The sequence below is a fragment of the Mobula birostris genome, chromosome 10 (genome assembly GCF_030028105.1).
Source record: "Mobula birostris isolate sMobBir1 chromosome 10, sMobBir1.hap1, whole genome shotgun sequence".
In the NCBI taxonomy this organism is placed as follows: domain Eukaryota; kingdom Metazoa; phylum Chordata; class Chondrichthyes; order Myliobatiformes; family Myliobatidae; genus Mobula; species Mobula birostris.
The window spans coordinates 92,277,327-92,289,615 of NC_092379.1; positions in this window are offsets into that span (position 1 = coordinate 92,277,327).

The following is a 12,289-nucleotide window of genomic DNA, read 5'->3' on the forward strand; positions in this document are numbered from 1 at the left end:
AAGTTTTTTACTCAAAGAGTGGTGAGTGCGTGGAATGGGCTGTCAGCAATGGTGGTGGAGGCAGATACGATAGGGTCTTTTAAGAGAATTTTGGAAAGGTACATGGAGCTGAGAAAAATAGAGGGCTATGGGTGAGCCTAGTAATTTCTAAGGTAGGGACATGTTCGGTACAACTTTGTGGACCAAGGTCCTGTATTGTGCTGTATGTTTTCTATGTTTCTACTGTCTCAATTCTCATGTTTGGTCATCCAGTGCATGCTTTACATTCTCCCAGCTTTGCTCCTTCAGCTTTTGGCTCCACTTTCCACTTCTGGGCTGGGCCACCTCAACCTGAACTTACGGTGGGCCCACTCCCCAGATATGATGACAGCCCTGCCCATCGAAAGTCCGAGGACCACCAGCATGATAAGTATGTGGAGTTCCATCGCTCAGATGCAGAGCTGACTCCTGTCCCAAGGGATTACAGTTTCAATAGGTGTATTTAATGCCAAAGAAATGCATAGATAGAACATAGAATAGTACAGCACAGTACAGGCCCTTCAGCCCACAATGTTGTGCAGACCCTTAAACCCTACCTCCCATATAACCCCCCACCTTAAATTCGTCCATATACCTGTCCAGCAGTCTCTTAAATTTCACTAGTGTATCTGCCTCCACCACTGACTCAGGCAGTGCATTCCACTCTCTGAGTAAAAAAACCTTCCACTAATATCCCCCTTGAACTTCCCACCCCTTATCTTAAGGCCACGTCCTCTTGTAGTGAGCAGTGGTGGCCTGTGGAAGAGGCGCTGGCTGTCCACTCTATCTATTCCTCTTAATATCTTGTATACTTCCATCATGTCTCCTTTCATCCTCCTTCTGTCCAAAGAGTGAAGCCCTAGCTCCCTTAATCTCTGATCATAATGCATACTCTCTAAACCAGGCAGCATTCTGGTAAATCTCCTCTGTACCCTTTCCAATGCTTCCACATCCTTCCTATAGTGAGGTGACCAGAACTGGACACAGTACTCCAAGTGTGGCCTAACCAGAGTTTTATAGAGCTGCATCATTACTCAGCGACTCTTAAACTCTATCCCTTGACTTATGAAATCTAACACCCCATAAGCTTTCTTAACTATCCTATCTGCCTGTGAGGCAACTTTCAAGGATCTGTGGACATGTACCCCGAGATCCCTCTGCTCCTCCACACTACCAAGTATCCTGCCATTTACTTTGTACTTTGCCTTGGAGTTTGTCCTTCCAAAGTGTACCACCTCACACTTCTCCGGGTTGAACTCCATCTGCCACTTCTCAGCCCACTTCTGCATCCTGTCAATGACTCTCTGCAATCTTCGACAATCCTCTACACTATCCACAACACCACCAACCTTTGTGTCGTCTGCAAACTTGCCAACCCACCCTTCTACCCCTACATCCAGGTCGTTAATAAAAATCACAAAAAGCAGAGATCCCAGAACCGATCCTTCTGGGACACCACTAGTCACAACCCTCCAATCCAAACGTACTCCCTCCACCACGACCCTCTGCTTTCTGCAGGCGAGCCAATTCTGAATCCACCTGGCCAAACTTCCCTGGATTCCATGCCTTCTGACTTTCTGAATAAGCCTACCATGTGGAACATACACAAAAATTGCTGGTGAACGCAGCAGGCCAGGCAGCATCTCTAGGAAGAGGTACTGTTGACATTTTGGGCCGAGACCCTTCGTCGGAAGCGTCTCGGCTCAAAATGTCAATGCTACCTCTTCCTATAGATGTTGCCTGGCCTGCTGAGTTCACCAGCAACTTTTATGTGTGTTGCTTGAAATTCCAGCATCTGCAGATTTTCTCGTGTTTGCGCTACCGTGTGGAACTTTGTCAAATGCCTCACTAAAATCCATGTAGATCACATATTGCTGCACTGGGGAGGATGCACTTGAAAAAGTGCATTCTCTTGGACTGCTAGTTGTTGGCACAATTTACACATTTCACTGCATGTTTCAATGTAAATGTGACTAAAGCTAATCTTTTCTATAGATAATTGGAGTCTTTTTTCCCATGGTGGAAATATCAAATATCAGAGGGCATGGCTGAAGGAAGAGACCTTCAGTTAGTCCTGACGAAGGGTCTCGGTCTGAAACGTCGACTGCACCTCTTCCTACAGATGCTGCCTGGCCTGCTGCGTTCACCAGCAACTTTGATGTGTGTTACATTGAATTTCATATGTAATAGAACTTTAAATCACATTTGTGCCATGTATCTAAGAACTGCCTAAGAAGCCAGTTTTATTTTTACATGTAGATTCAATAATGATACTTTTTCACATGAGATTATACAAGTGAGGAAATGCTTTTTGCCTGAAAGCTTAAGACAGATACCAAAGATAAACTGTTTTTGAAGAAGCCAAGAGCTATTTCTTGAAAAACAATATCCCATTGGAAAATATTATGGCTTGTGCAACTGGTGGTGCTGCTTTGATGCTAGGAAGATACAGAGGATTCATTGCTATTTAGAAAAAGCTGTGCCTCATGTTTTTTGCAGACACTGTCATCCACCATCAGCGTTTGGTTGCAAAATTATTGTGAGGAGATTTGGATGACACCCTTATTGGTTGAGAAAATGGCTGTCAACATAATCAGATTAAATGCACTTCAAGATCATCTTTTTCAACAACTTTGTGAGAAAAATAAAGAAAACTTTGAATGCTACTAATGCTTACAGATGTTATCAAAATGGTTATCAAATTGTCTTTGTGATAATATTGTAGCGTTTCTAAGTGAGAAGGCGCTCGGAGGACAAATTGTCGCTGCAGAGTCTCACATATTTTACCTGTCAGATACATTTGAAAAACTTAATTTATTAAACAAACAGTTACAAGGAAAAACTGCAATCTTATATCATGCAAAGACGCTATTATTACCGCTTTCTTTCGAAAACTCAAACTTTTCAACAGCAATATCATGTGTCGTGAATTTATGCAATTTCCTTCAATGGCCACTCTTAGAATAGAATTGCAAGATAATGATCTGATTGTATATCTTCATCATTTGAAACAACTGCACACTGATGTGGAATTTTGGTTCAGAGACCTGTTGGAGATGCATATTCTAAATTGGGGTGAATATGAATGATGTTGATGCCACATTGCAGGAATATCTTACTGAGCTGCAGAGTGATATAACAGCTCAAAAAAATTCAAACACAGCAAGCAAAATTTCTGGATAAATAGTGAGAGCATCCTGACTGGCTGCATCACTGCCTGGTATGAGAACTGTACCTCCCTTAATCACAAGATTCTGCAGAGAGTGGTGTAGACAGCCCAGCGCATCTGTAGTTCTGACCTCCCCATGATCCAGGACACTTACAAAGACAGATGTGAAAAAAGGGCCTGAAGGATCATTGGGGACCCGAGTCAACCTATTCCAGCTGCTACCATCTGGGAAACAGTACAGCAGCATAAAAGCCAGGACCAACAGGCTCAGGGACAGTTTCTTCCACCAGGCCATCAGACTGATTAACTCACACTGATATGAGTGTATTTCTATGTTACATTGTCTGTTCTATTTATTATAAATTGTTATAAATTACTATGATTGCACATTGCACATTTCGACAGAGACGTAAAGATTTTTACGCCTCATGTATGTGAAGGATCCTAAGAAACAAAGTCAATTCAGTTCAATTCAGATTCACAAAAAGTTTCCTAAGCTCTGGGAGAAAGCAAATTTGTTTTTGATTGAACATCCCAGTTCTTATCTGGTTGAATGTGGTTTTACTCAAGCTCCTTGTTATGTTTGTAACTTCAAAACATTAAAGTAATTCAAAGGAAGACACATGAATTTGAGGGGAGATGATTCACATCGTCTGCTTCCTTTGAGCTTCTATAGGGTGCATGGGTGGACTTGGGGGTCACTGTCGAAGAAGATGATAGATGAAGTGGCAATTCCCTGGCACACTCCACAAATAATACAGGTCCAGCCACTCTCTGTTGTTCATACTGGTGTCTTCCTTCTTGAGTTTGGTGAGGACATAGATCCAGTGCCAGGTCTGCTTGGCGTCTGTGGCCACCTGGTCCAGGTTCTTCTTCCTGTCTTTAAAGATGATGGTGAAGTAGAAGTCGGTGGACATCTCCATAGTGTACTGTCGTATGCACTCTGACTAGTGACCTGGCCTCAACTCTCAGATGTCGTTGATTGGGACTGTGGAGGACTGGAGGAGGGTGGGTAGGAATAAAATCACAGCAGAGATCAGAACAAGAGGTTTAGATTCAGATTCATAAACTCAAGAGATTCCACTGATGCTGGAAACCCAGAATGACAGACACAAAGTGTTATTATTTTTATTTAGAAATACAGGCCCCTCCAACCCACCGAGCCGCACCGTCCAGCACATACCTATTCAACACTAGCCTAATTTCAGGACTATTACAATGACCAATTAACCTACTCATCAGTATGTCCTTGGACGTGGGAACACCCAGAGGAAATCCATGGAGTTACAGGAAGAACATACAAACACCTTCCAGACAGCTCCTGGTTTGAACTCTGAATTCAGATGCCCTGAGCTGCTATAACATCGAGCTGACCGTTACACTACTGGGGCACCACAAAATGCTGGAGAGACTCAGTAGGGCAGGCAACATCTGAACATCTATGAAGAGAAATAAAGTAGCAATGCTTCGGGCCAAGTCCTTTTATCAGGATGAGCCCTGATGAAGGTTCTCGGCATGAAGTGTCAGCTCTTTATTCTCGCTATGCAGAGCTGCCTCATCTGTAGATTCAGATTCATGTGCAATAAACATACAGTATAATCAAAGACACCTCTCACCGTAAACATGCACGTGTCACTCACTATCATCAAGATAAAAAAAAAGCACGTACCACCAAGCTCAAGGACAGCTTCCATCCCATTGACACAGTTCTGGTGATCTCATTATAGGAAGGAGGTGGAAATTTTGGAGAAGGAGCAGAAGATATTTACCAAAATGCTGCCTGCACTGTAGGGATTGTCTTAAAAAGACAGGCTTTCCGAGCTAGGTTTTTCTCTTGGAGCAAGAAGGATGAGAGGTGATTCGATAGATGTGTCAAGATGATAAGAGGCATAGGTAGAGTGTTTCTTGCCAGAGACATTTTTCCCAGGGTGGAAATGGCTAATATGAGGGGGCATAATTTTAAGCAGATTGGAGGGAAGTGTGGAGGTAATGTTAGAGGTAAGTTCTTTACACAGAGAGTGGTGGGTGAGTGCATGGAGCCATTTAAGAAGCTCCTAGACCAGTACATGAATGATGGAAACATCGTGGTCTATGTGGGAAGGAAGGGGTATATTGATCTTAGAGTTGGTTAAGAAGTCAGTCTGTACTGTGCTGTAATGTTCTATATTATAGGACTCTTGAATGGAGCTTGTATCATAGAGATGAAGTCTTGATCACACAATCTAATTTGTCATGACACTTCACCTTATTGCACTTTCTTTGTATCCATATTCTATATTCTGTTATTGCTTTTCTGTTTGTACTGCCTCAATATAACTATGTTTTCAAATGATCAAGTTCAGGTATTAGTTTACTGTCACTCATTTGTATACATGTATTCAGCTAAATGAAACAATATTCCTCTAGGACCAAGGTGCTAAACAGTACCAATTTATAGGCATCCGTTAGTCTCATGAGACCATGGATTTGCACCTTGGAAGGTTTCCAGGGTGCAAAACAGTACCAATCACAGTAAGAAATAAGTAAGTAGTGCAAAATAGAGCAAAGATATTCAAGTAATTTTCATAGGTTTTGAAATTTGATGTTGGGGTTGGGGGGTGGGGGGAAACAGCTCTTAAAATGTTAACTGTGTGTCTTCAGGCTCCTGTACTCCCTCCCTAATTGTAGTAATGAGAAGAGGTCATGTCCTGGGTGATCGTGGCCCTTAATAATCAATGCCACCTTTTGAGGCATAATATTTTGAAGATGTCCTTGACGTTTGAGAGGCTATTGTTAATGATGGAGCTGGCTGAATTTTAAAGTTTCTGCATTTTTTTCCAATCCTCTTCAGTGTCCATAGCAAGATAGTGATGCGACCAGTTAGAATGCTCTCCATAATACCATAAGAAATAGAAGGAGAATTAGGCCATTTGCCCATTAAGTCTGCTCCACATTTAAAATGTTAAAGAATTGTGAAGCTGGAGAAATCAATTAGAAGGCATGCAGGTAAGATGTAAAGAGATTCTTATGGATCACAAATTGTCGCACGGATCAATGGGTTGAATGGGCTGCTCCAATGCTATAACTTTCATGACACGTCACTGAATGCACTGAGAAAATATTCAACCCTTTATCATGACCATCACCATTTAGAAACAAATAACTTGATTTTCTCAAGCCTTCACACCACTGCAGATAGTTTAAGTATCTTATCCCTTCCAGCAAATCTGAGCTGTTAAGTACTTCCTAAGTGACCTATCATGAGCCCTGCATATAAGGAAAATGGACCAGTGAATTTTCTTTCTTAGGAGTTTCAAGAGGTTTGCCTTGTTAACAAATGGTATTCTACAGATAGACTAATGAAAATGTCCTGACTCGTGCCATCTTGGTCTGGAATGGTAATTTGAATGCACAGGAATGTAAGAAGTTGGAGAGAGTAGTGGACTCTGCTGAAGCACATCCCTCCCTGCCATCAGTAGTATCTATTGGAGGTGCTGCCTCAGGAAGGCAAATTCCGTCATTAAAGATCCCCATCATCTTCTTACTGCTCCCATTGTGCAGGAGGTACAAAAGCTTGAAGTTCCACACCACCAAGTTCACAAACAGCTACTTCCCTTCAACCATTTGGTTTTTGAACAAATCGGCACACCCCTATGATAAACTGTAACAATACACTGGCCACTCTGGTAACTTTGCACAAAAAATTACTTTATTTTGTTCAAAATGTTCTTTCTTGTAAGAATTGTGCATAAATTCTGTTTGATTTATGTTTTTCTGAATGTTACTTATTTGATGTGATGTGCCCATGAGGCTGCTGCAAGTTTTCCATTCCATCTGTATATCATATGACTTTGACTTTGACATAAGGCAGCACTCAAAATTCCCTCACTTTCTCTTGAAAGAGAATAAGGCCATCAGACATACGAGCAGCATTTGGCCATTCAGCTTGTCTGGTCCGCTCCACCATTCAATCATGGCTTCCATTTATTTTCACTTTTAACCCCATTCTCCTGCACTCTACCAGTAACCATTGACACCTTTACTAATCAACCTAGCAACCTCCGCTTTAAATATAACCAATGACTTGGTCTCCACAGTTGTCCATGAGAATGAATTTCATAGATTCAGCACTCTCTGGCTAAAGAAAGTTTTCCTCATCATTGTTCTAAACGGTTATCTTTCAATTCTCAGGCTGTATTCTATGGTTCTAGACTCCCCAATATAGGAAACATACTCTCCACATCCACTCTCTTTACCCTTTCAATATTCAATATGTTTCAATGAGATCCTCACTCATTTTTCTGAACTCCAGTGAGTACAGGCCAAAGCCATCAAACACTCCTCATATGTTAAACTTTTCATTCCCGAGATCATTCTCATGCTCCTCTGGACCTTCTGCAAAGTCAGCAACTCCTTTATAAGTGAAGGGCCCCAAAGCTTCTCTCAATACTCCAAATGTGGTCTGACCAATGCCTTATGAAGTCTCAGAACAAGAGGAACAGATACTCAGCAGATTAATAAGGAAGAGGGTTGGTTCACAGATCAGGCATTTAGAAATATTCTATTCATCTCGGAGGATTATGTGACAATTCTGGTGAATGCTGATGCCCTGGGACAACATGGTATCTCTATGGTATCAACATGGTATCTCCAATTTGTCTTGAGTCTTTGATCAAGGACTCAAGACAAATTGGAGATACCCTGTTTATCAGAGCTGTTTTGTTATAATAAAGGATCGGCTTGCAATTTTGGATCAGCATGGACTCACATCCATAGTTCTGTTTTGACTATTTTCACATCAGTTCCTCTCCCACCTTCTGGTTAAGGTGCTGACTCCATTGTCTCATCATAGGAAGGATGTGGAGGCTATAGAGAGAATGCAGAGGAGAATTACAAGGATACTGCCTGGACTGGAGTGCATATCATATGAGGACAGGTTGAGCGAGCTGAGGTTTTTCTCTTGGGGGCAATGTAGGATGAGAAAAGACTTGATAAAGGTGTACAAGAAGATTGAATGGATAGCCAGTGACTTTTCTCAGAGCACAGATGGCTAATACGAGGGTGCATAATTTTAAGGTGATTGGAGTAAAGCATAGGGTGGATGTCAGAGGTAGGGTTTTTAGCAAGGAATGATGAGTGCATGGAATGCAATGCCTGGAGTGGTAGAGGTAGATATATTAGGGATATTTAATAGCTCTCTTCCAACCATTACCCCCAACCTTCTTATTTCATCCCCTTCCCACATCCACCCACCTTCCCCTCACCTGGTTTACCTATCAGCTTGTACTCCTACTTTCCCTCACTTTCTTAACCTACCTTCTGCCCCATTCTTTCGCCATCTTGATGAATGGTCTTGGCCCGAAACATCAACTGTTTATTCCTCTGCCTGACCTGCTGAATTCCTCCAGTATTTTGTGTGTGTGTGTGTGTGTGTGTGTGTGTGTGTTACCCTCCACAGATTCATCTTAACTTCCCCCAGTTCTGCCCGTCAGCCACCCACTAAGGGCAATTTACAGTGGCCAATTAACCTATAGGCCTTTAAAGTCACCAATATAATCAGGGAATCCTCTCATCCTGGTTATTCAATCTTCTCCCCTCACCTGTCAGGCAGAAGATATACGTAACAGCTCAAGGATATGAGGACAGACTCAAGGACGGGTTCTGTCCCTCTGTTATAAGACTCCAGAAAAGACCTCACATGCGATAAAGACATACTTTTCATTTCACAATTCATCTGACTTAAATTGATGCAAAGCAATGGATTTCACACTACGTCTCAATGTATGTGTGACAAATACCGTTATATTTGACACCATTTTATTGTGTCGCTCCAGTGGCCACTGAGTATATGTTTGTTGTCTTCTGCTACTGCAGCACTTCAAGATTCAACATGTGGGGCTTTCAGAGACTGTCTTCTGCACACCACAATTATAACGTGTGGTTATTTTAGTTACTGTCACCTTCTTGTCTGCTTGAACCATTCTGGCCAATCGCTTCTTACCTCTCCCATGAAGAAGGCATTTTCTCCCACTGGATGTTTTTTGTTACGCGCATCATTCTCTGTGCACTCTGGAAACTGTTGTACATGAAAATCCAGGAGATCACCAGTTTCCATGATACACAACCCACATGATTGGCTGATCAGTTAATGAGCAGGTTTATGTACGGTGTACCTAATAAAGTGGTCACTGAGTACTCTGTCATTGTTTTTCCCTGATACTACTCCAATGTACTTATGTTTTTAAATAATCCGTACGGCTGTCAAATTCAAAGTCAAACGTATTGTCATGTATGAAGTACAAGTGTGTACAGGAGCAGTGAAAAACTTACATGTTAAACTTCTGCTTTAAGATTGCACTACTGAAGTCAGGTAACAGCTTACTGGTAGTTCAAAAGGCAAGAAATACAACTAAATACTTTATTAATAACAGTCTTTCTCCACAGCCTCCCACAACTTCCTGTCGTCTATCACGCAGGTCTTAGACAAGAGCAAGCAGGAGAGTCTGGATCAGCCACTGACCCTGGATGAGCTGACGGGCTCCATCCGTTCCTTTGAGTCGAGTAAGACTCCTGGAAGTGACGGCTTTCTGGCTGAGTTGTATTCGGCTCTGTGGAACTGGATGGGCCCTGACCTGCTGGAAGTGTACATTGCTATGCTTCTGGCTGGCAGCATGTCAGAATCCAAGAGGAAGGGCATCATCATCCTCATCTACAAACAGAAGGGGAAAAGGGAGAACATTAGGAATTGAAGGCCCATTTCACTGCTGAATGTGGACTACAAGATCCTGTCCAAGGCTATCGCCAACAGGGTGAGGTCTGCTGTGGGACAGGTGATCCACCCGGACCAAACCTGTGCTGTACCGGGCAGGAAGATCTCGGACAGCCTCAGGCTGCTGAGGGACACCATCGCCTACGTGCAGGACAGGGGGACAGACACCTTCCTGGTCAGCTTGGACCAGGAGAAAGCATTCAACAGGCTATCACACATGTACATGGGATGCACTCTCCAAAATGGGATTTAGGGAGGGAATCTGGAATTGGATCAAACTGCTCTACACAGACATCTGCAGTGCAGTCCAGATCAACAGGTGGGAAACAGACAGCTTCCCCATCAGGTCTGGAATCAGGTAGGGCTGCCCTCTCTCCCCTGTCTTGTTCATGTGGTGTATAGAACCCTTTGCCGAAGCCATCAGGAGGGATGAGGGCATAAGAGGGGTGATGCTGCCAGGCAGTGGAGGGAACCAAGTGAAAACCTCCTTGTACATGGACGATGTCACCATCTTCTGCTCTGATCTGAGGTCGGTTCACAGGCTGATTAGCATCTGTGAACAGTTTGAACTATATTCCGTCTGGGTAGCCTCCAACCTGATGGCATGAACATCGACTTCTCTAACTTCCGCTAATGCCCCACCTCCCCCTCGTACCCCATCCGTTATTTATTTTTATACACACATTCTTTCTCTCACTCTCCTTTTTCTCCCTCTGTCCCTCTGACTATACCCCTTGCCCATCCTCTGGTTCCCCTCCCCCTTGTCTTTCTCCCCGGACCTCTTGTCCCATGATCCTCTCATATCCCTTTTGCCAATCACCTGTCCAGCTCTTGGCTCCATCCCTCCCCCTCCTGTCTTCTCCTATCATTTTGGATCTCCCCCTCCCCCACCACTTTCAAATCTCTTACTAATTCTTCCTTCAGTTAGTCCTGACGAAGGGTCTCGGCCTGAAACTTCGACTGTACCTCCTCCTAGAGATGCTGCCTGGCCTGCTGCGTTTACCAGCGATTTTGATGTGTGTTTGCTTGAATTTCTAGCATCTGCAGAATTCCTGTTGTTTGACTTTGAACTGGTGTCAGGGGCCAGGGTCAACCACGTGAAGAGCGAAGCTATGCTCTTCGGTAACTGGCCCGACCGATTCAGTGTCCCCTTCACCATCACGTGAAGGTGTTGGAGATCTGGTTCGGAGGGGCAAGGCGTGCAATAAGAACTGGCAGGAGTGGACTGCCAAGGTGAAACAGAAACTGGGACTGTGGGGAGGGCGCTTCCTTTCGATAACGGGCAAGAACCTGGTCATCAGGTGTGAGGTGCTCTCAGGGCTGCTGTACTTCGCGCAAGTGTGGCCCGTCCGCCGCTCCTACAGCTCTGAAATCATCTGATCCGTCTTCAGATTCGTCTAGAGATCCAAGATGGAGTGGGTCAGATGGGCCACCATGCACAAGTCCCTGGACAATGGGGGCAAAAACATTCCCAGTGTTGCCCTCACCCTGATGGCCAGCTTCATGTGTGGCTGCATCAGGTTGTGTGTGGATCCCAGGTATGTGGGCACCAAGTACCACTACATGCCCAGGTTCTACCTGTCGCCCTGGCTATGAAGGATGGGTCTGGCCCCATTGCCGCGATGGACACAGTGGGGTGGTTCCCTGAGCAGACCATCCAGTTCATCTGGCAAAATGCCTCATCGCCAGACCTCACCAACGGGCACCAAGGCCTCGCCTGGCTGATGGTGAGAGGGGCCCTCCCAGTCAGATCCCTCCTGTACGCCCAGAACGTCGTCTCCACACCCCACTGCCCACGGGAGGACTGCAGTGAGGAGGGGTCAGTGACCCACCTCTTTGCACACTGGGTTCGTGGAGAAGGTGTGGAGGAGGATGGAAGGGCTAGTGTCACACTTCATTCCCAGCAGTTGCGTAACAGAGGACTCTCTGATCTACGGGCTGTTCACGGGGACGCACACGGAGACCAACATCCGGTGCTGCTGGCAGATTATCCACTCGGTGAAAGACGCTCTTTGGTCGGCCGGAAGCTTGTTGGTCTACCAGCACATGGAGCTGTACCCTCCAAATATCTGGACCTGCCTCTCGGTTTTTTTGCACTACCTTACTTTCCCTTTTCTATTTTCTATCTATGATTTATAATTTAAATTTTTAATATTTACTATCGATTTGTATTCCAGGGAGCGCGAAGCGCAGAATCAAATATCACTGTGATGATTGTACGCCGTAGTATCAATTGTTGTTGACAATAAAGTAAAGTAAAGAGGTCTGTGGGAGAATGCTGCTGACTGGCACATTCTCGGCCGCAGGAGGACGTGCTGAGGTTGCACTGAAACTTGGTGCAGCCACTGCAAGGG